Raw genomic sequence first — 23,271 nt, 5'->3', positions numbered from 1 at the left:
TCTGATGTATTAAATCGAAGGTACATGAAAGGGGTGTTTGGTTGTACCTTCAAATACCAAATTGTAGTGGTATGCAGAAATGTTTTTTCACCGTAATTTGGCCCAAAACAATCATACTTCACCACCATATCAGTGATTGTGGTAATCAATCCACAAAGATAAGTAGTCTCGTAAAAACCTCTTCCCCTTTGAGAATGTTTCAAAACAAACATTTTAATTACAGATATTGGTCCTATGGACCACTGCCTATTCAAATAAAATAACAATTAAACATATACATTTTGTTTTTTAAATGATCCTGTTTTCCTTTAATTAATAATATTAAGAACTACTTCTCCTTTTCCACAGTTTCAAGCTCGTACTTTGTGGCCCAACTGAGCTTGAGCCTCTCACTCTTTCATAATGTACTGTTATATTGTCATTCTGATCTTTGAAAACAGTTGGGGATATAGCTCAGTTGTAGAGCATTTGACTGCAAATCAAGAGGTCCCTGGTTCAAATCCGGGTGTCCCCTAAACCTATTTTGGTTCTGGTGTTTGTAGCTAGGATCTTTCATAAAGTCCCTTTGGATCACCATTGACAGAGTCAGTGTTCAGTTGGATCTTATACTTTATTAGCATTACAGTGTCACTGCTCAAAACCTGGGAATAAATGCATTTTTACACAGGGCGTGGGAACTTTCTGAAACATCATTGATTTATTTTGGAATCCGGCTCTTCCTTTCACAGCTTCAAACAAAGAGAATGACTATGAAAACAATTGAAAACTTTGGTATACAGTTTGGTGCTTCCTTGTAGCGCACTAAAGAAATGGCATAATATACTCGGCAGCGCTGCAGTCAATCTATTTCTCATTTAACATGTGTCCTCAGTCTTACATATATTCCTCCTCTCCTCTGTGCATTCAAAATATGTGTTTGTTTAAAGCACTTCATTCTTGTGCAACGTAGAAACTATTTAATTTCTCCTTAAAACCTCTGCCTACATGCAAAATGTATGAACCCTCGTTGCAGATGAAAAAAGGCTGGCTCGAAGACTCAGGCCATTTTCGAACACAAAATGGCCTTTTCTGATATATTAAATTGATGGTACTTGAAAGGGACGTTTGGGTGTACCTTCCAAATACCAAATTGCAGTGGTATGTAGAAATGTTTTTCGTCCATCATTTGGCCCAAAACAATCATACTTCACCACCATCTCGGTGATTGTGGTAACCAATCCGCGAAAGGATAAGGCGTCCCGTAAAAACCTCTTCCCCTTTGAGAATGTTTCAAAACAAGCATTTTATGTACAGGCATTGGTCCTATGGACCACTGCCTGTTCAAATAAAATAACAATGAAACATATAAATATTTTTTTTAAACGATCCCGTTGTCCTTCAATAAATAATATTAAGAACTACTTCTCCTGTTCCACAGTTTCAAGCTTGTACTTTCCGGCCCAACTGAGCATGATGCTCACACTCTTTCATGAGGTACTGATATATATTCATTCCGACTCTCACAAACAGGTGGGGATATAGCTCAGTGGTAGAGCATTTGACGGCAGATCAAGAGGTCCCTGGTTAAAATCCAGATGTCCCCTTGGCCTGTTTTGGTTCTTGTGTTTGTAGCTGGGACTTTTCATAAAACCCCTTTGGATCATCATTGACAGAGTCAGTGTTCGCTTGGATCTTACACTTTAACAGCATTACAATGTCACTGCTCAAAACCTGAGAGTAAATGCATTTTTATACAGGGCTCGGTATTCCGTATGGGAAATGTCTGAAAAAGCATTGATTTATTTTGGAATCTGGCTCTTCCTTTCACAGCACCAAACAAAGGGAATGGACTATGAAAGCAATTGGCAACTTTGTTTTACAGTTTAGTGCTTCCTTCAATCGCACTACAGAAATTGCATAGAAAAGTGGGCAGCAATGCAGTCAATCTATTCCTCATTTAACCTGTGTCCTCAGTCTTACATGTATTCCACCTCTTCGCTGTGCATACAAAGTATGTGTTTGTTTGAAGCACTTCATTTTTGTGCAATGCATAATCTATTTACTTTCTACTAAAATACGCTGCCCACGTACAAGATTTACGAACCCTAGTTGCAGGTGCAAGCAGGCTGGTCTGAGAAACCAGGCCATTTGCGAACACAAAATAGCTTTTTCTGATGTATTAAATCGAAGGTACATGAAAGGGGTGTTTGGTTGTACCTTCAAATACCAAATTGTAGTGGTATGCAGAAATGTTTTTTCACCGTAATTTGGCCCAAAACAATCATACTTCACCACCATATCAGTGATTGTGGTAATCAATCCACAAAGATAAGTAGTCTTGTAAAAACCTCTTCCCCTTTGAGAATGTTTCAAAACAAACATTTTAATTAGAGATATTGGTCCTATGGACCACTGCCTATTCAAATAAAATAACAATTAAACATATACATTTTGTTTTTTAAATGATCCTGTTTTCCTTTAATTAATAATATTAAGAACTACTTCTCCTTTTCCACAGTTTCAAGCTCGTACGTTGTGGCCCAACTGAGCTTGAGCCTCTCACTCTTTCATGATGTACTGATATATTGTCATTCTGATCTTTGAAAACAGTTGGGGATATAGCTCAGTGGTAGAGCATTTGACTGCAGATCAAGAGGTCCCTGGTTCAAATCCGGGTGTCCCCTAAACCTATTTTGGTTTTGGTGTTTGTAGCTGGGAGCTTTCATAAAGTCCCTATGGATCACCATTGAGAGAGTCAGTGTTCAGTTGGATCTTATACTTTATTAGCATTACAGTGTCACTGCTCAAAACCTGGGAATAAATGCATTTTTACACAGGGTGTGGGAACTTTCTGAAACATCATTGATTTATTTTGGAATCCGGCTCTTCCTTTCACAGCTTCAAGCAAAGAGAATCACTATGAAAACAATTGAAAACTTTGTTATACAGTTTGGTGCTTCCTTGTAGCGCACTAAAGAAATGGCATAGTATACTCGGCAGCGCTGCAGTCAATCTATTTCTCATTTAACATGTGTCCTCAGTCTTACATATATTCCTCCTCTCCTCTGTGCATACAAAATATGTGTTTGTTTAAAGCACTTCATTCTTGTGCAACGTAGAAACTATTTAATTTCTCCTTAAAACCTCTGCCTACGTGCAAAATGTATGAACCCTCGTTGCAGATGAAAAAAGGCTGGCTCGAAGACTCAGGCCATTTTCGAACACAAAATGGCCTTTTCTGATATATTAAATTGATGGTACTTGAAAGGGACGTTTGGGTGTACCTTCCAAATACCAAACTGCAGTGGTATGTAGAAATGTTTTTCGTCCATCATTTGGCCCAAAACAATCATACTTCACCACCATCTCGGTGATTGTGGTAACCAATCCGCGAAAGGATAAGGCGTCCCGTAAAAACCTCTTCCCCTTTGAGAATGTTTCAAAACAAGCATTTTATGTACAGGCATTGGTCCTATGGACCACTGCCTGTTCAAATAAAATAACAATGAAACATATAAATATTTTTTTTAAACGATCCCGTTTTCCTTCAATAAATAATATTAAGAACTACTTCTCCTGTTCCACAGTTTCAAGCTTGTACTTTCCGGCCCAACTGATCATGATGCTCACACTCTTTCATGAGGTACTGATATATTTTCATTCCGACTTGCACAAACAGGTGGGGATATAGCTCAGTGGTAGAGCATTTGACTGCAGATCAAGAGGTCCCTGGTTCAAATCCAGGTGTCCCCATGGCCTGTTTTGGTTCTTGTGTTTGTAGCTGGGACTTTTCATAAAACCCCTTTGGATCATCATTGACAGAGTCAGTGTTCGCTTGGATCTTACACTTTAACAGCATTACAATGTCACTTCTCAAAACCTGAGAGTAAATGCATTTTTATACAGGGCTCGGTATTCCGTATGGGAAATGTCTGAAAAAGCATTGATTTATTTTGGAATCTGGCTCTTCCTTTCACAGCACCAAACAAAGGGAATGGACTATGAAAGCAATTGGCAACTTTGTTTTACAGTTTAGTGCTTCCTTCAATCGCACTACAGAAATTGCATAGAAAAGTGGGCAGCAATGCAGTCAATCTATTCCTCATTTAACCTGTGTCCTCAGTCTTACATGTATTCCACCTCTTCTCTGTGCATACAAAGTATGTGTTTGTTTGAAGCACTTCATTTTTGTGCAATGCATAATCTATTTACTTTCTACTAAAATACGCTGCCCACGTACAAGATGTACGAACCCTAGTTGCAGGTGCAAGCAGGCTGGTCTGAGAAACCAGGCCATTTGCGAACACAAAATAGCTTTTTCTGATGTATTAAATCGAAGGTACATGAAAGGGGTGTTTGGTTGTACCTTCAAATACCAAATTGTAGTGGTATGCAGAAATGTTTTTTCACCGTAATTTGGCCCAAAACAATCATACTTCACCACCATATCAGTGATTGTGGTAATCAATCCACAAAGATAAGTAGTATCGTAAAAACCTCTTCCCCTTTGAGAATGTTTCAAAACAAACATTTTAATTACAGATATTGGTCCTATGGACCACTGCCTATTCAAATAAAATAACAATTACACATATACATTTTGTTTTTTAAATGATCCTGTTTTCCTTTAATTAATAATATTAAGAACTACTTCTCCTTTTCCACAGTTTCAAGCTCGTACTTTGTGGCCCAACTGAGCTTGAGCCTCTCACTCTTTCATGATGTACTGATATATTGTCATTCTGATCTTTGAAAACAGTTGGGGATATATCTCAGTGGTAGAGCATTTGACTGCAGATCAAGAGGTCCCTGGTTCAAATCCGGGTGTCCCCTAAACCTATTTTGGTTTTGGTGTTTGTAGCTGGGATCTTTCATAAAGTCCCTATGGATCACCATTGACAGAGTCAGTGTTCAGTTGGATCTTATACTTTATTAGCATTACAGTGTCACTGCTCAAAACCTGGGAATAAATGCATTTTTACACAGGGCGTGGGAACTTTCTGAAACATCATTGATTTATTTTGGAATCCGGCTCTTCCTTTCACAGCTTCAAACAAAGAGAATGACTATGAAAACAATTGAAAACTTTGTTATACAGTTTGGTGCTTCCTTGTAGCGCACTAAAGAAATGGCATAGTATACTCGGCAGCGCTGCAGTCAATCTATTTCTCATTTAACCTGTGTCCTCCTCTCCTCTGTGCATACAAAATATGTGTTTGTTTAAAGCACTTCATTCGTGTGCAGCGTAGAAACTATTTAATTTCTCCTTAAAACCTCTGCCTACGTGCAAAATGTATGAACCCTCGTTGCAGATGAAAAAAGGCTGGCTCGAAGACTCAGGTCATTTTCGAACACAAAATGGCCTTTTCTGATATATTAAATTGATGGTACTTGAAAGGGACGTTTCGGTGTGCCTTCCAAATACCAAATTGCAGTGGTATGTAGAAATGTTTTTCGTCCATCATTTGGCCCAAAACAATCATACTTCACCACCATCTCGGTGATTGTGGTAACCAATCCGCGAAAGGATAAGGCGTCCCGTAAAAACCTCTTCCCCTTTGAGAATGTTTCAAAACAAGCATTTTATGTACAGGCATTGGTCCTATGGACCACTGCCTGTTCAAATAAAATAACAATGAAACATATAAATATTTTTTTTAAACAATCCCGTTTTCCTTCAATAAATAATATTAAGAACTACTTCTCCTGTTCCACAGTTTCAAGCTTGTACTTTCCGGCCCAACTGAGCATGATGCTCACACTCTTTCATGAGGTACTGATATATTTTCATTACGACTCCCACAAACAGGTGGGGATATAGCTCAGTGGTAGAGCATTTGACTGCAGATCAATAGGTCCCTGGTTCAAATCCAGGAGTCCCCTTGGCCTGTTTTGGTTCTTGTGTTTGTAGCTGGGACTTTTCATAAAACCCCTTTGGATCATCATTGACAGAGTCAGTGTTCGCTTGGATCTTACACTTTAACAGCATTACAATGTCACTGCTCAAAACCTGAGAGTAAATGCATTTTTATACAGGGCTCGGTATTCCGTATGGGAAATGTCTGAAAAAGACTTGATTTATTTTGGAATCTGGCTCTTCCTTTCACAGCACCAAACAAAGGGAATGGACTATGAAAGCAATTGGCAACTTTGTTTTACAGTTTAGTGCTTCCTTCAATCGCACTACAGAAATTGCATAGAAAAGTGGGCAGCAATGCAGTCAATCTATTCCTCATTTAACCTGTGTCCTCAGTCTTACATGTATTCCACCTCTTCTCTGTGCATACAAAGTATGTGTTTGTTTGAAGCACTTCATTTTTGTGCAATGCATAATCTATTTACTTTCTACTAAAATACGCTGCCCACGTACAAGATGTACGAACCCTTGTTGCAGGTGCAAGCAGGCTGGTCTGAGAAACAGGCCATTTGCGAACACAAAATAGCTTTTTCTGATGTATTAAATCGAAGGTACATGAAAGGGGTGTTTGGTTGTACCTTCAAATACCAAATTGTAGTGGTATGCAGAAATGTTTTTTCACCGTAATTTGGCCCAAAACAATCATACTTCACCACCATATCAGTGATTGTGGTAATCAATCCACAAAGATAAGTAGTCTCGTAAAAACCTCTTCCCCTTTGAGAATGTTTCAAAACAAACATTTTCATTACAGATATTGGTCCTATGGACCACTGCCTATTCAAATAAAATAACAATTAAACATATACATTTTGTTTTTTAAATGATCCTGTTTTCCTTTAATTAATAATATTAAGAGCTACTTCTCCTTTTCCACAGTTTCAAGCTCGTACTTTGTGGCCCAACTGAGCTTGAGCCTCTCACTCTTTCATGATGTACTGATATATTGTCATTCTGATCTTTGAAAACAGTTGGGGATATAGCTCAGTGGTAGAGCATTTGACTGCAGATCAAGAGGTCCCTGGTTCAAATCCGGGTGTCCCCTAAACCTATTTTGGTTTTGGTGTTTGTAGCTGGGATCTTTCATAAAGTCCCTATGGATCACCATTGACAGAGTCAGTGTTCAGTTGGATCTTATACTTTATTAGCATTACAGTGTCACTGCTCAAAACCTGGGAATAAATGCATTTTTACACAGGGCGTGGGAACTTTCTGAAACATCATTGATTTATTTTGGAATCCGGCTCTTCCTTTCACAGCTTCAAGCAAAGAGAATCACTATGAAAACAATTGAAAACTTTGTTATACAGTTTGGTGCTTCCTTGTAGCGCACTAAAGAAATGGCATAGTATACTCGGCAGCGCTGCAGTCAATCTATTTCTCATTTAACCTGTGTCCTCAGTCTTACATATATTCCTCCTCTCCTCTGTGCATACAAAATATGTGTTTGTTTAAAGCACTTCATTCTTGTGCAACGTAGAAACTATTTAATTTCTCCTTAAAACCTCTGCCTACGTGCAAAATGTATGAACCCTCGTTGCAGATGAAAAAAGGCTGGCTCGAAGACTCAGGCCATTTTCGAACACAAAATGGCCTTTTCTGATATATTAAATTGATGGTACTTGAAAGGGACGTTTGGGTGTACCTTCCAAATACCAAATTGCAGTGGTATGTAGAAATGTTTTTCGTCCATCATTTGGCCCAAAACAATCATACTTCACCACCATCTCGGTAATTGTGGTAACCAATCCGCGAAAGGATAAGGCGTCCCATAAAAACCTCTTCCCCTTTGAGAATGTTTCAAAACAAGCATTTTATGTACAGGCATTGGTCCTATGGACCACTGCCTGTTCAAATAAAATAACAATGAAACATATAAATATTTTTTTTAAACGATCCCGTTTTCCTTCAATAAATAATATTAAGAACTACTTCTCCTGTTCCACAGTTTCAAGCTTGTACTTTCCGGCCCAACTGAGCATGATGCTCACACTCTTTCATGAGGTACTGATATATTTTCATTCCGACTCTCACAATCAGGTGGGGATATAGCTCAGTGGTAGAGCATTTGACTGCAGATCAAGAGGTCCCTGGTTCAAATCCAGGTGTCCCTTTGGCCTGTTTTGGTTCTTGTGTTTGTAGCTGGGACTTTTCATAAAACCCCTTTGGATCATCATTGACAGAGTCAGTGTTCGCTTGGATCTTACACTTTAATAGCATTACAATGTCACTGCTCAAAACCTGAGAGTAAATGCATTTTTATACAGGGCTCGGTATTTCGTATGGGAAATGTCTGAAAAAGCATTGATTTATTTTGGAATCTGGCTCTTCCTTTCACAGCACCACACAAAGGGAATGGACTATGAAAGCAATTGACAACTTTGTTTTACAGTTTGGTGCTTCCTTCGATCGCACTACAGAAATTGCATAGAAAAGTGGGCAGAAATGCAGTCAATCTATTCCTCATTTAACCTGTGTCCTCAGTCTTACATGTATTCCACCTCTTCTCTGTGCATACAAAGTATGTGTTTGTTTGAAGCACTTCATTTTTGTGCAATGCATAATCTATTTACTTTCTACTAAAAAACGCTGCCCACGTACAAGATGTATGAACCCTAGTTGCAGGTGCAAGCAGGCTGGTCTGAGAAACCAGGCCATTTGCGAACACAAAATTGCTTTTTCTGATGTATTAAATCGAAGGTACATGAAATGGGTGTTTGGTTGTACCTTCAAATACCAAATTGTAGTGGTATGTAGAAATGTTTTTTCACCGTAATTTGGCCCAAAACAATCATACTTCACCACCATATCAGTGATTGTGGTAATCATTCCACAAAGATAAGTAGTCTCGTAAAAACCTGTTCCTCTTTGAGAATGTTTCAAAACAAACATTTTAATTACAGATATTGGTCCTATGGACCACTGCCTATTCAAATAAAATAACAATTAAACATATACATTTTGTTTTTTGAATGATCCTGTTTTCCTTTAATAAATAATATTAAGAACTACTTCTCCTTTTCCACAGTTTCAAGCTCGTACTTTGTGGCCCAACTGAGCTTGAGCCTCTCACTCTTTCATGATGTACTGTTATATTGTCATTCTGATCTTTGAAAACAGTTGGGGATATAGCTCAGTGGTAGAGCATTTGACTGCAGATCAAGAGGTCCCTGGTTCAAATCCGGGTGTCCCCTAAACCTATTTTGGTTCTGGTGTTTGTAGCTAGGATCTTTCATAAAGTCCCTTTGGATCACCATTGACAGAGTCAGTGTTCAGTTGGATCTTATACTTTATTAGCATTACAGTGTCACTGCTCAAAACCTGGGAATAAATGCATTTTTACACAGGGCGTGGGAACTTTCTGAAACATCATTGATTTATTTTGGAATCCGGCTCTTCCTTTCACAGCTTCAAACAAAGAGAATGACTATGAAAACAATTGAAAACTTTGTTATACAGTTTGGTGCTTCCTTGTAGCGCACTAAAGAAATGGCATAGTATACTCGGCAGCGCTGCAGTCAATCTATTTCTCATTTAACCTGTGTCCTCAGTCTTACATATATTCCTCCTCTCCTCTGTGCATACAAAATATGTGTTTGTTTAAAGCACTTCATTCTTGTGCAACGTAGAAACTATTTAATTTCTCCTTAAAACCTCTGCCTACGTGCAAAATGTATGAACCCTCGTTGCAGATGAAAAAAGGCTGGCTCGAAGACTCAGGCCATTTTCGAACACAAAATGGCCTTTTCTGATATATTAAATTGATGGTACTTGAAAGGGACGTTTGGGTGTACCTTCCAAATACCAAATTGCAGTGGTATGTAGAAATGTTTTTCGTCCATCATTTGGCCCAAAACAATCATACTTCACCACCATCTCGGTGATTGTGGTAACCAATCCGCGAAAGGATAAGGCATCCCGTAAAAACCTCTTCCCCTTTGAGAATGTTTCAAAACAAGCATTTTATGTACAGGCATTGGTCCTATGGACCACTGCCTGTTCAAATAAAATAACAATGAAACATATAAATATTTTTTTTTAAACGATCCCGTTTTCCTTCAATAAATAATATTAAGAACTACTTCTCCTGTTCCACAGTTTCAAGCTTGTACTTTCCGGCCCAACTGAGCATGATGCTCACACTCTTTCATGAGGTACTGATATATTTTCATTCCGACTCTCATAAACAGGTGGGGATATAGCTCAGTGGTAGAGCATTTGACTGCAGATCAAGAGGTCCCTGGTTCAAATCCAGGTGTCCCCATGGCCTGTTTAGGTTCTTGTGTTTGTAGCTGGGACTTTTCATAAAACCCCTTTGGATCATCATTGACAGAGTCAGTGTTCTCTTGGATCTTACACTTTAACAGCATTACAATGTCACTGCTCAAAACCTGAGAGTAAATGCATTTTTATACAGGGCTCGGTATTCCGTATGGGAAATGTCTGAAAAAGCATTGATTTATTTTGGAATCTGGCTCTTCCTTTCACAGCACCAAACAAAGGGAATGGACTATGAAAGCAATTGGCAACTTTGTTTTACAGTTTAGTGCTTCCTTCAATCGCACTACAGAAATTGCATAGAAAAGTGGGCAGCAATGCAGTCAATCTATTCCTCATTTAACCTGTGTCCTCAGTCTTACATGTATTCCACCTCTTCTCTGTGCATACAAAGTATGTGTTTGTTTGAAGCACTTCATTTTTGTGCAATGCATAATCTATTTACTTTCTACTAAAATACGCTGCCCACGTACAAGATGTACGAACCCTAGTTGCAGGTGCAAGCAGGCTGGTCTGAGAAACCAGGCCATTTGCGAACACAAAATAGCTTTTTCTGATGTATTAAATCGAAGGTACATGAAAGGGGTGTTTGGTTGTACCTTCAAATACCAAATTGTAGTGGTATGCAGAAATGTTTTTTCACCGTAATTTGGCCCAAAACAATCATACTTCACCACCATATCAGTGATTGTGGTAATCAATCCACAAAGATAAGTAGTCTCGTAAAAACCTCTTCCCCTTTGAGAATGTTTCAAAACAAACATTTTAATTACAGATATTGGTCCTATGGACCACTGCCTATTCAAATAAAATAACAATTAAACATATACATTTTGTTTTTTAAATGATCCTGTTTTCCTTTAATTAATAATATTAAGAACTACTTCTCCTTTTCCACAGTTTCAAGCTCGTACTTTGTGGCCCAACTGAGCTTGAGCCTCTCACTCTTTCATGATGTACTGATATATTGTCATTCTGATCTTTGAAAACAGTTGGGGATATAGCTCAGTGGTAGAGCATTTGACTGCAGATCAAGAGGTCCCTGGTTCAAATCCGGGTGTCCCCTAAACCTATTTTGGTTTTGGTGTTTGTAGCTGGGATCTTTCATAAAGTCCCTATGGATCACCATTGACAGAGTCAGTGTTCAGTTGGATCTTATACTTTATTAGCATTACAGTGTCACTGCTCAAAACCTGGGAATAAATGCATTTTTAAACAGGGTGTGGGAACTTTCTGAAACATCATTGATTCATTTTGGAATCCGGCTCTTCCTTTCACAGCTTCAAGCAAAGAGAATCACTATGAAAACAATTGAAAACTTTGTTATACAGTTTGGTGCTTCCTTGTAGCGCACTAAAGAAATGGCATAGTATACTCGGCAGCGCTGCAGTCAATCTATTTCTCATTTAACCTGTGTCCTCAGTCTTACATATATTCCTCCTCTCCTCTGTGCATACAAAATATGTGTTTGTTTAAAGCACTTCATTCTTGTGCAACGTAGAAACTATTTAATTTCTCCTTAAAACCTTTGCCTACGTGCAAAATGTATGAACCCTCGTTGCAGATGAAAAAAGGCTGGCTCGAAGACTCAGGCCATTTTCGAACACAAAATGGCCTTTTCTGATATATTAAATTGATGGTACTTGAAAGGGACGTTTGGGTGTACCTTCCAAATACCAAATTGCAGTGGTATGTAGAAATGTTTTTCGTCCATCATTTGTCCCAAAACAATCATACTTCACCACCATCTCGGTGATTGTGGTAACCAATCCGCGAAAGGATAAGGCGTCCCGTAAAAACCTCTTCCCCTTTGAGAATGTTTCAAAACAAGCATTTTATGTACAGGCATTGGTCCTATGGACCACTGCCTGTTCAAATAAAATAACAATGAAACATATAAATATTTTTTTTAAACGATCCCGTTTTCCTTCAATAAATAATATTAAGAACTACTTCTCCTGTTCCACAGTTTCAAGCTTGTACTTTCCGGCCCAACTGAGCATGATGCTCACACTCTTTCATGAGGTACTGATATATTTTCATTCCGACTCTCACAAACAGGTGGGGATATAGCTCAGTGGTAGAGCATTTGACTGCAGATGAAGAGGTCCCTGGTTCAAAACCAGGTGTCCCCTTGGCCTGTTTTGGTTCTTGTGTTTGTAGCTGGGACTTTTCATAAAACCCCTTTGGATCATCATTGACAGAGTCAGTGTTCGCTTGGATCTTACACTTTAACAGCATTACAATGTCACTGCTCAAAACCTGAGAGTAAATGCATTTTTATACAGGGCTCGGTATTCCGTATGGGAAATGTCTGAAAAAGCATTGATTTATTTTGGAAACTGGCTCTTCCTTTCACAGCACCAAACAAAGGGAATGGACTATGAAAGCAATTGACAACTTTGTTTTACAGTTTAGTGCTTCCTTCAATCGCACTACAGAAATTGCATAGAAAAGTGGGCAGCAATGCAGTCAATCTATTCCTCATTTAACCTGTGTCCTCAGTCTTACATGTATTCCACCTCTTCTCTGTGCATACAAAGTATGTGTTTGTTTGAAGCACTTCATTTTTGTGCAATGCATAATCTATTTACTTTCTACTAAAATACGCTGCCCACGTACAAGATGTACAAAACCTAGTTGCAGGTGCAAGCAGGCTGGTCTGAGAAACCAGGCCATTTGCGAACACAAAATAGCTTTTTCTGATGTATTAAATCGAAGGTACATGCAAGGGGTGTTTGGTTGTACCTTCAAATACCAAATTGTAGTGGTATGCAGAAATGTTTTTTCACCGTAATTTGGCCCAAAACAATCATACTTCACCACCATATCAGTGATTGTGGTAATCAATCCACAAAGATAAGTAGTCTCGTAAAAACCTCTTCCCCTTTGAGAATGTTTCAAAACAAACATTTTAATTACAGATATTGGTCCTATGGACCACTGCCTATTCAAATAAAATAACAATTAAACATATACATTTTGTTTTTTAAATGATCCTGTTTTCCTTTAATTAATAATATTAAGAACTACTTCTCCTTTTCCACAGTTTCAAGCTCGTACTTTGTGGCCCAACTGAGCTGGAGCCTCTCACTCTTTCATGATGTACTGATATATTGTCATTCTGATCTTTGAAAACAGTTGGAGATATAGCTCAGTGGTAGAGCATTTGACTGCAGATCAAGAGGTCCCTGGTTCAAATCCGGGTGTCCCCTAAACCTATTTTGGTTTTGGTGTTTGTAGCTGGGATCTTTCATAAAGTCCCTATGGATCACCATTGACAGAGTCAGTGTTCAGTTGGATCTTATACTTTATTAGCATTACAGTGTCACTGCTCAAAACCTGGGAATAAATGCATTTTTACACAGGGTGTGGGAACTTTCTGAAACATCATTGATTTATTTTGGAATCCGGCTCTTCCTTTCACAGCTTCAAGCAAAGAGAATCACTATGAAAACAATTGAAAACTTTGTTATACCGGTTGGTGCTTCCTTGTAGCGCACTAAAAAAATGGCATAGTATACTCGGCAGCGCTGCAGTCAATCTATTTCTCATTTAACCTGTGTCCTCAGTCTTACATATATTCCTCCTCTCCTCTGTGCATACAAAATATGTGTTTGTTTAAAGCACTTCATTCTTGTGCAACGTAGAAACTATTTAATTTCTCCTTAAAACCTCTGCCTACGTGCAAAATGTATGAACCCTCGTTGCAGATGAAAAAAGGCTGGCTCGAAGACTCAGGCCATTTTCGAACACAAAATGGCCTTTTCTGATATATTAAATTGATGGTACTTGAAAGGGACGTTTGGGTGTACCTTCCAAATACCAAATTGCAGTGGTATGTAGAAATGTTTTTCGTCCATCATTTGGCCCAAAACAATCATACTTCACCACCATCTCGGTGATTGTGGTAACCAATCCGCGAAAGGATAAGGCGTCCCGTAAAAACCTCTTCCCCTTTGAGAATGTTTCAAAACAAGCATTTTATGTACAGGCATTGGTCCTATGGACCACTGCCTGTTCAAATAAAATAACAATGAAACATATAAATATTTTTATTAAACGATCCCGTTTTCCTTCAATAAATAATATTAAGAACTACTTCTCCTGTTCCACAGTTTCAAGCTTGTACTTTCCGTCCCAACTGAGCATGATGCTCACACTCTTTCATGAGGTACTGATATATTTTCATTCCGACTCTCACAAACAGGTGGGGATATAGCTCAGTGGTAGAGCATTTGACTGCAGATCAAGAGGTCCCTGGTTCAAATCCAGGTGTCCCCTTGGCCTGTTTTGGTTCTTGCGTTTGTAGCTGGGACTTTTCATAAAACCCCTTTGGATCATCATTGACAGAGTCAGTGTTCGCTTGGATCTTACACTTTAACAGCATTACAATGTCACTGCTCAAAACCTGAGAGTAAATGCATTTTTATACAGGGCTCGGTATTCCGTATGGGAAATGTCTGAAAAAGCATTGATTTATTTTGGAATCTGGCTCTTCCTTTCACAGCACCAAACAAAGGGAATGGACTATGAAAGCAATTGGCAACTTTGTTTTACAGTTTAGTGCTTCCTTCAATCGCACTACAGAAATTGCATAGAAAAGTGGGCAGCAATGCAGTCAATCTATTCCTCATTTAACCTGTGTCCTCAGTCTTACATGTATTCCACCTCTTCTCTGTGCATACAAAGTATGTGTTTGTTTGAAGCACTTCATTTTTGTGCAATGCATAATCTATTTACTTTCTACTAAAATACGCTGCCCACGTACAAGATGTACGAACGCTAGTTTCAGGTGCAAGCAGGCTGGTCTGAGAAACCAGGCCATTTGCGAACACAAAATAGCTTTTTCTGATGTATTAAATCGAAGGTACATGCAAGGGGTGTTTGGTTGTACCTTCAAATACCAAATTGTAGTGGTATGCAGAAATGTTTTTTCACCGTAATTTGGCCCAAAACAATCATACTTCACCACCATATCAGTGATTGTGGTAATCAATCCACAAAGATAAGTAGTCTCGTAAAAACCTCTTCCCCTTTGAGAATGTTTCAAAACAAACATTTTAATTACAGATATTGGTCCTATGGACCACTGCCTATTCAAATAAAATAACAATTAAACATATACATTTTGTTTTTTAAATGATCCTGTTTTCCTTTAATTAATAATATTAAGAACTACTTCTCCTTTTCCACAGTTTCAAGCTCGTACTTTGTGGCCCAACTGAGCTTGAGCCTCTCACTCTTTCATGATTTACTGATTTATTGTCATTCTCATCTTTGAAAACAGTTGGGGATATAGCTCAGTGGTAGAGCATTTGACTGCAGATCAAGAGGTCCCTGGTTCAAATCTGGGTGTCCCCTAAACCTATTTTGGTTTTGGTGTTTGTAGCTGGGATCTTTCATAAAGTCCCTATGGATCTCCATTGACAGAGTCAGTGTTCAGTTGGATCTTATACTTTATTAGCACTACAGTGTCACTGCTCAAAACCTGGGAATAAATGCATTTTTACACAGGGCGTGGGAACTTTCTGAAACATCATTGATTTATTTTGGAATCCGGCTCTTCCTTTCACAGCTTCAAGCAAAGAGAATCACTATGAAAACAATTGAAAACTTTGTTATACAGTTTGGTGCTTCCTTGTAGCGCACTAAAGAAATGGCATAGTATACTCGGCAGCGCTGCAGTCAATCTATTTCTCATTTAACCTGTGTCCTCAGTCTTACATATATTCCTCCTCTCCTCTGTGCATACAAAATATGTGTTTGTTTAAAGCACTTCATTCTTGTGCAACGTAGAAACTATTTAATTTCTCCTTAAAACCTCTGCCTACGTGCAAAATGTATGAACCCTCGTTGCAGATGAAAAAAGGCTGGCTCGAAGACTCAGGCCATTTTCGAACACAAAATGGCCTTTTCTGATATATTAAATTGATGGTACTTGAAAGGGACGTTTGGGTGTACCTTCCAAATACCAAATTGCAGTGGTATGTAGAAATGTTTTTCGTCCATCATTTGGCCCAAAACAATCATACTTCACCACCATCTCGGTGATTGTGGTAACCAATCCGCGAAAGGATAAGGCGTCCCGTAAAAACCTCTTCCCCTTTGAGAATGTTTCAAAACAAACATTTTATGTACAGGCATTGGTCCTATGGACCACTGCCTGTTCAAATAAAATAACAATGAAACATATAAATATTTTTTTTAAACGATCCCGTTTTCCTTCAATAAATAATATTAAGAACTACTTCTCCTGTTCCACAGTTTCAAGCTTGTACTTTCCGGCCCAACTGAGCATGATGCTCACACTCTTTCATGAGGTACTGATATATTTTCATTCCGACTCTCACAAGCAGGTGGGGATATAGCTCAGTGGTAGAGCATTTGACTGCAGATCAAGAGGTCCCTGGTTCAAATCCAGGTGTCCCCTTGGCCTGTTTTGGTTCTTGTGTTTGTAGCTGGGACTTTTCATAAAACCCCTTTGGATCATCATTGACAGAGTCAGTGTTCGCTTGGATCTTACACTTTAACAGCATTACAATGTCACTGCTCAAAACCTGAGAGTAAATGCATTTTTATACAGGGCTCGGTATTCTGTATGGGAAATGTCTGAAAAAGCATTGATTTATTTTGGAATCTGGCTCTTCCTTTCACAGCACCAAACAAAGGGAATGGACTATGAAAGCAATTGGCAACTTTGTTTTACAGTTTAGTGCTTCCTTCAATCGCACTACAGAAATTGCATAGAAAAGTGGGCAGCAATGCAGTCAATCTATTCCTCATTTAACCTGTGTCCTCAGTCTTACATGTATTCCACCTCTTCGCTGTGCATACAAAGTATGTGTTTGTTTGAAGCACTTCATTTTTGTGCAATGCATAATCTATTTACTTTCTACTAAAATACGCTGCCCACGTACAAGATTTACGAACCCTAGTTGCAGGTGCAAGCAGGCTGGTCTGAGAAACCAGGCCATTTGCGAACACAAAATAGCTTTTTCTGATGTATTAAATCGAAGGTACATGAAAGGGGTGTTTGGTTGTACCTTCAAATACCAAATTGTAGTGGTATGCAGAAATGTTTTTTCACCGTAATTTGGCCCAAAACAATCATACTTCACCACCATATCAGTGATTGTGGTAATCAATCCACAAAGATAAGTAGTCTTGTAAAAACCTCTTCCCCTTTGAGAATGTTTCAAAACAAACATTTTAATTAGAGATATTGGTCCTATGGACCACTGCCTATTCAAATGAAATAACAATTAAACATATACATTTTGTTTTTTAAATGATCCTGTTTTCCTTTAATTAATAATATTAAGAACTACTTCTCCTTTTCCACAGTTTCAAGCTCGTACGTTGTGGCCCAACTGAGCTTGAGCCTCTCACTCTTTCATGATGTACTGATATATTGTCATTCTGATCTTTGAAAACAGTTGGGGATATAGCTCAGTGGTAGAGCATTTGACTGCAGATCAAGAGGTCCCTGGTTCAAATCCGGGTGTCCCCTAAACCTATTTTGGTTTTGGTGTTTGTAGCTGGGAGCTTTCATAAAGTCCCTATGGATCACCATTGAGAGAGTCAGTGTTCAGTTGGATCTTATACTTTATTAGCATTACAGTGTCACTGCTCAAAACCTGGGAATAAATGCATTTTTACACAGGGTGTGGGAACTTTCTGAAACATCATTGATTTATTTTGGAATCCGGCTCTTCCTTTCACAGCTTCAAGCAAAGAGAATCACTATGAAAACAATTGAAAACTTTGTTATACAGTTTGGTGCTTCCTTGTAGCGCACTAAAGAAATGGCATAGTATACTCGGCAGCGCTGCAGTCAATCTATTTCTCATTTAACATGTGTCCTCAGTCTTACATATATTCCTCCTCTCCTCTGTGCATACAAAATATGTGTTTGTTTAAAGCACTTCATTCTTGTGCAACGTAGAAACTATTTAATTTCTCCTTAAAACCTCTGCCTACGTGCAAAATGTATGAACCCTCGTTGCAGATGAAAAAAGGCTGGCTCGAAGACTCAGGCCATTTTCGAACACAAAATGGCCTTTTCTGATATATTAAATTGATGGTACTTGAAAGGGACGTTTGGGTGTACCTTCCAAATACCAAACTGCAGTGGTATGTAGAAATGTTTTTCGTCCATCATTTGGCCCAAAACAATCATACTTCACCACCATCTCGGTGATTGTGGTAACCAATCCGCGAAAGGATAAGGCGTCCCGTAAAAACCTCTTCCCCTTTGAGAATGTTTCAAAACAAGCATTTTATGTACAGGCATTGGTCCTATGGACCACTGCCTGTTCAAATAAAATAACAATGAAACATATAAATATTTTTTTTAAACGATCCCGTTTTCCTTCAATAAATAATATTAAGAACTACTTCTCCTGTTCCACAGTTTCAAGCTTGTACTTTCCGGCCCAACTGATCATGATGCTCACACTCTTTCATGAGGTACTGATATATTTTCATTCCGACTCTCACAAACAGGTGGGGGTATAGCTCAGTGGTAGAGCATTTGACTGCAGATCAAGAGGTCCCTGGTTCAAATCCAGGTGTCCCCATGGCCTGTTTTGGTTCTTGTGTTTGTAGCTGGGACTTTTCATAAAACCCCTTTGGATCATCATTGACAGAGTCAGTGTTCGCTTGGATCTTACACTTTAACAGCATTACAATGTCACTTCTCAAAACCTGAGAGTAAATGCATTTTTATACAGGGCTCGGTATTCCGTATGGGAAATGTCTGAAAAAGCATTGATTTATTTTGGAATCTGGCTCTTCCTTTCACAGCACCAAACAAAGGGAATGGACTATGAAAGCAATTGGCAACTTTGTTTTACAGTTTAGTGCTTCCTTCAATCGCACTACAGAAATTGCATAGAAAAGTGGGCAGCAATGCAGTCAATCTATTCCTCATTTAACCTGTGTCCTCAGTCTTACATGTATTCCACCTCTTCTCTGTGCATACAAAGTATGTGTTTGTTTGAAGCACTTCATTTTTGTGCAATGCATAATCTATTTACTTTCTACTAAAATACGCTGCCCACGTACAAGATGTACGAACCCTAGTTGCAGGTGCAAGCAGGCTGGTCTGAGAAACCAGGCCATTTGCGAACACAAAATAGCTTTTTCTGATGTATTAAATCGAAGGTACATGAAAGGGGTGTTTGGTTGTACCTTCAAATACCAAATTGTAGTGGTATGCAGAAATGTTTTTTCACCGTAATTTGGCCCAAAACAATCATACTTCACCACCATATCAGTGATTGTGGTAATCAATCCACCAAGATAAGTAGTCTCGTAAAAACCTCTTCCCCTTTGAGAATGTTTCAAAACAAACATTTTAATTACAGATATTGGTCCTATGGACCACTGCCTATTCAAATAAAATAACAATTACACATATACATTTTGTTTTTTAAATGATCCTGTTTTCCTTTAATTAATAATATTAAGAACTACTTCTCCTTTTCCACAGTTTCAAGCTCGTACTTTGTGGCCCAACTGAGCTTGAGCCTCTCACTCTTTCATGATGTACTGATATATTGTCATTCTGATCTTTGAAAACAGTTGGGGATATATCTCAGTGGTAGAGCATTTGACTGCAGATCAAGAGGTCCCTGGTTCAAATCCGGGTGTCCCCTAAACCTATTTTGGTTTTGGTGTTTGTAGCTGGGATCTTTCATAAAGTCCCTATGGATCACCATTGATAGAGTCAGTGTTCAGTTGGATCTTATACTTTATTAGCATTACAGTGTCACTGCTCAAAACCTGGGAATAAATGCATTTTTACACAGGGCGTGGGAACTTTCTGAAACATCATTGATTTATTTTGGAATCCGGCTCTTCCTTTCACAGCTTCAAACAAAGAGAATGACTATGAAAACAATTGAAAACTTTGTTATACAGTTTGGTGCTTCCTTGTAGCGCACTAAAGAAATGGCATAGTATACTCGGCAGCGCTGCAGTCAATCTATTTCTCATTTAACCTGTGTCCTCAGTCTAACATATATTCCTCCTCTCCTCTGTGCATACAAAATATGTGTTTGTTTAAAGCACTGCATTCGTGTGCAGCGTAGAAACTATTTAATTTCTCCTTAAAACCTCTGCCTACGTGCAAAATGTATGAACCCTCATTGCAGATGAAAAAAGGCTGGCTCGAAGACTCAGGTCATTTTCGAACACAAAATTGCCTTTTCTGATATATTAAATTGATGGTACTTGAAAGGGACGTTTCGGTGTACCTTCCAAATACCAAATTGCAGTGGTATGTAGAAATGTTTTTCGTCCATCATTTGGCCCAAAACAATCATACTTCACCACCATCTCGGTGATTGTGGTAACCAATCCGCGAAAGGATAAGGCGTCCCGTAAAAACCTCTTCCCCTTTGAGAATGTTTCAAAACAAGCATTTTATGTACAGGCATTGGTCCTATGGACCACTACCTGTTCAAATAAAATAACAATGAAACATATAAATATTTTTTTTAAACGATCCCGTTTTCCTTCAATAAATAATATTAAGAACTACTTCTCCTGTTCCACAGTTTCAAGCTTGTACTTTCCGGCCCAACTGAGCATGATGCTCACACTCTTTCATGAGGTACTGATGTATTTTCATTCCGACTCTCACAAACAGGTGGGGATATAGCTCAGTTGTAGAGCATTTGACTGCAGATCAAGAGGTCCCTGGTTCAAATCCAGGTGTCCCCTTGGCCTGTTTTGGTTCTTGTGTTTGTAGCTGGGACTTTTCATAAAACCCCTTTGGATCATCATTGACAGAGTCAGTGTTCGCTTGGATCTTACACTTTAACAGCATTACAATGTCACTGCTCAAAACCTGAGAGTAAATGCATTTTTATACAGGGCTCGGTATTCCGTATGGGAAATGTCTGAAAAAGACTTGATTTATTTTGGAATCTGGCTCTTCCTTTCACAGCACCAAACAAAGGGAATGGACTATGAAAGCAATTGGCAACTTTGTTTTACAGTTTAGTGCTTCCTTCAATCGCACTACAGAAATTGCATAGAAAAGTGGGCAGCAATGCAGTCAATCTATTCCTCATTTAACCTGTGTCCTCAGTCTTACATGTATTCCACCTCTTCTCTGTGCATACAAAGTATGTGTTTGTTTGAAGCACTTCATTTTTGTGCAATGCATAATCTATTTACTTTCTACTAAAATACGCTGCCCACGTACAAGATGTACGAACCCTTGTTGCAGGTGCAAGCAGGCTGGTCTGAGAAACAGGCCATTTGCGAACACAAAATAGCTTTTTCTGATGTATTAAATCGAAGGTACATGAAAGGGGTGTTTGGTTGTACCTTCAAATACCAAATTGTAGTGGTATGCAGAAATGTTTTTTCACCGTAATTTGGCCCAAAACAATCATACTTCACCACCATATCAGTGATTGTGGTAATCAATCCACAAAGATAAGTAGTCTCGTAAAAACCTCTTCCCCTTTGAGAATGTTTCAAAACAAACATTTTCATTACAGATATTGGTCCTATGGACCACTGCCTATTCAAATAAAATAACAATTAAACATATACATTTTGTTTTTTAAATGATCCTGTTTTCCTTTAATTAATAATATTAAGAGCTACTTCTCCTTTTCCACAGTTTCAAGCTCGTACTTTGTGGCCCAACTGAGCTTGAGCCTCTCACTCTTTCCTGATGTACTGATATATTGTCGTTCTGATCTTTGAAAACAGTTGGGGATATAGCTCAGTGGTAGAGCATTTGACTGCAGATCAAGAGGTCCCTGGTTCAAATCCGGGTGTCCCCTAAACCTATTTTGGTTTTGGTGTTTGTAGCTGGGATCTTTCATAAAGTCCCTATGGATCACCATTGACAGAGTCAGTGTTCAGTTGGATCTTATACTTTATTAGCATTACAGTGTCACTGCTCAAAACCTGGGAATAAATGCATTTTTACACAGGGCGTGGGAACTTTCTGAAACATCATTGATTTATTTTGGAATCCGGCTCTTCCTTTCACAGCTTCAAGCAAAGAGAATCACTATGAAAACAATTGAAAACTTTGTTATACAGTTTGGTGCTTCCTTGTAGCGCACTAAAGAAATGGCATAGTATACTCGGCAGCGCTGCAGTCAATCTATTTCTCATTTAACCTGTGTCCTCAGTCTTACATATATTCCTCCTCTCCTCTGTGCATACAAAATATGTGTTTGTTTAAAGCACTTCATTCTTGTGCAACGTAGAAACTATTTAATTTCTCCTTAAAACCTCTGCCTACGTGCAAAATGTATGAACCCTCGTTGCAGATGAAAAAAGGCTGGCTCGAAGACTCAGGCCATTTTCGAACACAAAATGGCCTTTTCTGATATATTAAATTGATGGTACTTGAAAGGGACGTTTGGGTGTACCTTCCAAATACCAAATTGCAGTGGTATGTAGAAATGTTTTTCGTCCATCATTTGGCCCAAAACAATCATACTTCACCACCATCTCGGTAATTGTGGTAACCAATCCGCGAAAGGATAAGGCGTCCCGTAAAAACCTCTTCCCCTTTGAGAATGTTTCAAAACAAGCATTTTATGTACAGGCATAGGTCCTATGGACCACTGCCTGTTCAAATAAAATAACAATGAAACATATAAATATTTTTTTTAAACGATCCCGTTTTCCTTCAATAAATAATATTAAGAACTACTTCTCCTGTTCCACAGTTTCAAGCTTGTACTTTCCGGCCCAACTGAGCATGATGCTCACACTCTTTCATGAGGTACTGATATATTTTCATTCCGACTCTCACAATCAGGTGGGGATATAGCTCAGTGGTAGAGCATTTGACTGCAGATCTAGAGGTCCCTGGTTCAAATCCAGGTGTCCCCTTGGCCTGTTTTGGTTCTTGTGTTTGTAGCTGGGACTTTTCATAAAACCCCTTTGGATCATCATTGACAGAGTCAGTGTTCGCTTGGATCTTACACTTTAATAGCATTACAATGTCACTGCTCAAAACCTGAGAGTAAATGCATTTTTATACAGGGCTCGGTATTTCGTATGGGAAATGTCTGAAAAAGCATTGATTTATTTTGGAATCTGGCTCTTCC

General features: G+C 38.7%; 16 non-coding genes across 16 annotated transcripts; all 16 read left to right on the top strand.

The window, feature by feature from the left end:
• The first annotated feature begins 442 nt into the window (after positions 1-442).
• TRNAC-GCA (transfer RNA cysteine (anticodon GCA)) lies at positions 443-514 on the top strand. The gene has a single exon. It is a non-coding gene; the product is annotated as a tRNA-Cys (tRNA).
• Positions 515-2,591: 2,077 nt separating this feature from the next.
• On the top strand, positions 2,592-2,663 carry TRNAC-GCA (transfer RNA cysteine (anticodon GCA)). The gene has a single exon. It is a non-coding gene; the product is annotated as a tRNA-Cys (tRNA).
• A 997-nt stretch (positions 2,664-3,660) lies between these two features.
• Positions 3,661-3,732, top strand: TRNAC-GCA (transfer RNA cysteine (anticodon GCA)). The gene has a single exon. It is a non-coding gene; the product is annotated as a tRNA-Cys (tRNA).
• A 3,137-nt stretch (positions 3,733-6,869) lies between these two features.
• TRNAC-GCA (transfer RNA cysteine (anticodon GCA)) lies at positions 6,870-6,941 on the top strand. The gene has a single exon. It is a non-coding gene; the product is annotated as a tRNA-Cys (tRNA).
• Positions 6,942-7,938: 997 nt separating this feature from the next.
• Positions 7,939-8,010, top strand: TRNAC-GCA (transfer RNA cysteine (anticodon GCA)). The gene has a single exon. It is a non-coding gene; the product is annotated as a tRNA-Cys (tRNA).
• Positions 8,011-9,018: 1,008 nt separating this feature from the next.
• Positions 9,019-9,090, top strand: TRNAC-GCA (transfer RNA cysteine (anticodon GCA)). Its single transcript has one exon. It is a non-coding gene; the product is annotated as a tRNA-Cys (tRNA).
• A 998-nt stretch (positions 9,091-10,088) lies between these two features.
• TRNAC-GCA (transfer RNA cysteine (anticodon GCA)) lies at positions 10,089-10,160 on the top strand. Its single transcript has one exon. It is a non-coding gene; the product is annotated as a tRNA-Cys (tRNA).
• Positions 10,161-11,168: 1,008 nt separating this feature from the next.
• TRNAC-GCA (transfer RNA cysteine (anticodon GCA)) lies at positions 11,169-11,240 on the top strand. Its single transcript has one exon. It is a non-coding gene; the product is annotated as a tRNA-Cys (tRNA).
• A 2,077-nt stretch (positions 11,241-13,317) lies between these two features.
• Positions 13,318-13,389, top strand: TRNAC-GCA (transfer RNA cysteine (anticodon GCA)). The gene has a single exon. It is a non-coding gene; the product is annotated as a tRNA-Cys (tRNA).
• Positions 13,390-14,386: 997 nt separating this feature from the next.
• TRNAC-GCA (transfer RNA cysteine (anticodon GCA)) lies at positions 14,387-14,458 on the top strand. Its single transcript has one exon. It is a non-coding gene; the product is annotated as a tRNA-Cys (tRNA).
• Positions 14,459-15,466: 1,008 nt separating this feature from the next.
• On the top strand, positions 15,467-15,538 carry TRNAC-GCA (transfer RNA cysteine (anticodon GCA)). The gene has a single exon. It is a non-coding gene; the product is annotated as a tRNA-Cys (tRNA).
• A 997-nt stretch (positions 15,539-16,535) lies between these two features.
• On the top strand, positions 16,536-16,607 carry TRNAC-GCA (transfer RNA cysteine (anticodon GCA)). Its single transcript has one exon. It is a non-coding gene; the product is annotated as a tRNA-Cys (tRNA).
• A 1,008-nt stretch (positions 16,608-17,615) lies between these two features.
• TRNAC-GCA (transfer RNA cysteine (anticodon GCA)) lies at positions 17,616-17,687 on the top strand. The gene has a single exon. It is a non-coding gene; the product is annotated as a tRNA-Cys (tRNA).
• Positions 17,688-18,684: 997 nt separating this feature from the next.
• On the top strand, positions 18,685-18,756 carry TRNAC-GCA (transfer RNA cysteine (anticodon GCA)). Its single transcript has one exon. It is a non-coding gene; the product is annotated as a tRNA-Cys (tRNA).
• Positions 18,757-21,912: 3,156 nt separating this feature from the next.
• On the top strand, positions 21,913-21,984 carry TRNAC-GCA (transfer RNA cysteine (anticodon GCA)). The gene has a single exon. It is a non-coding gene; the product is annotated as a tRNA-Cys (tRNA).
• Positions 21,985-22,981: 997 nt separating this feature from the next.
• Positions 22,982-23,053, top strand: TRNAC-GCA (transfer RNA cysteine (anticodon GCA)). Its single transcript has one exon. It is a non-coding gene; the product is annotated as a tRNA-Cys (tRNA).
• The last annotated feature ends 218 nt before the right edge of the window (positions 23,054-23,271 follow it).

The sequence above is a fragment of the Triturus cristatus genome, chromosome 4_1, assembly GCF_964204655.1.
Source record: "Triturus cristatus chromosome 4_1, aTriCri1.1, whole genome shotgun sequence".
In the NCBI taxonomy this organism is placed as follows: domain Eukaryota; kingdom Metazoa; phylum Chordata; class Amphibia; order Caudata; family Salamandridae; genus Triturus; species Triturus cristatus.
The sequence above is the reverse complement of the archived record's forward strand: the minus strand, read 5'-3'. Positions and strand labels throughout refer to the sequence as shown.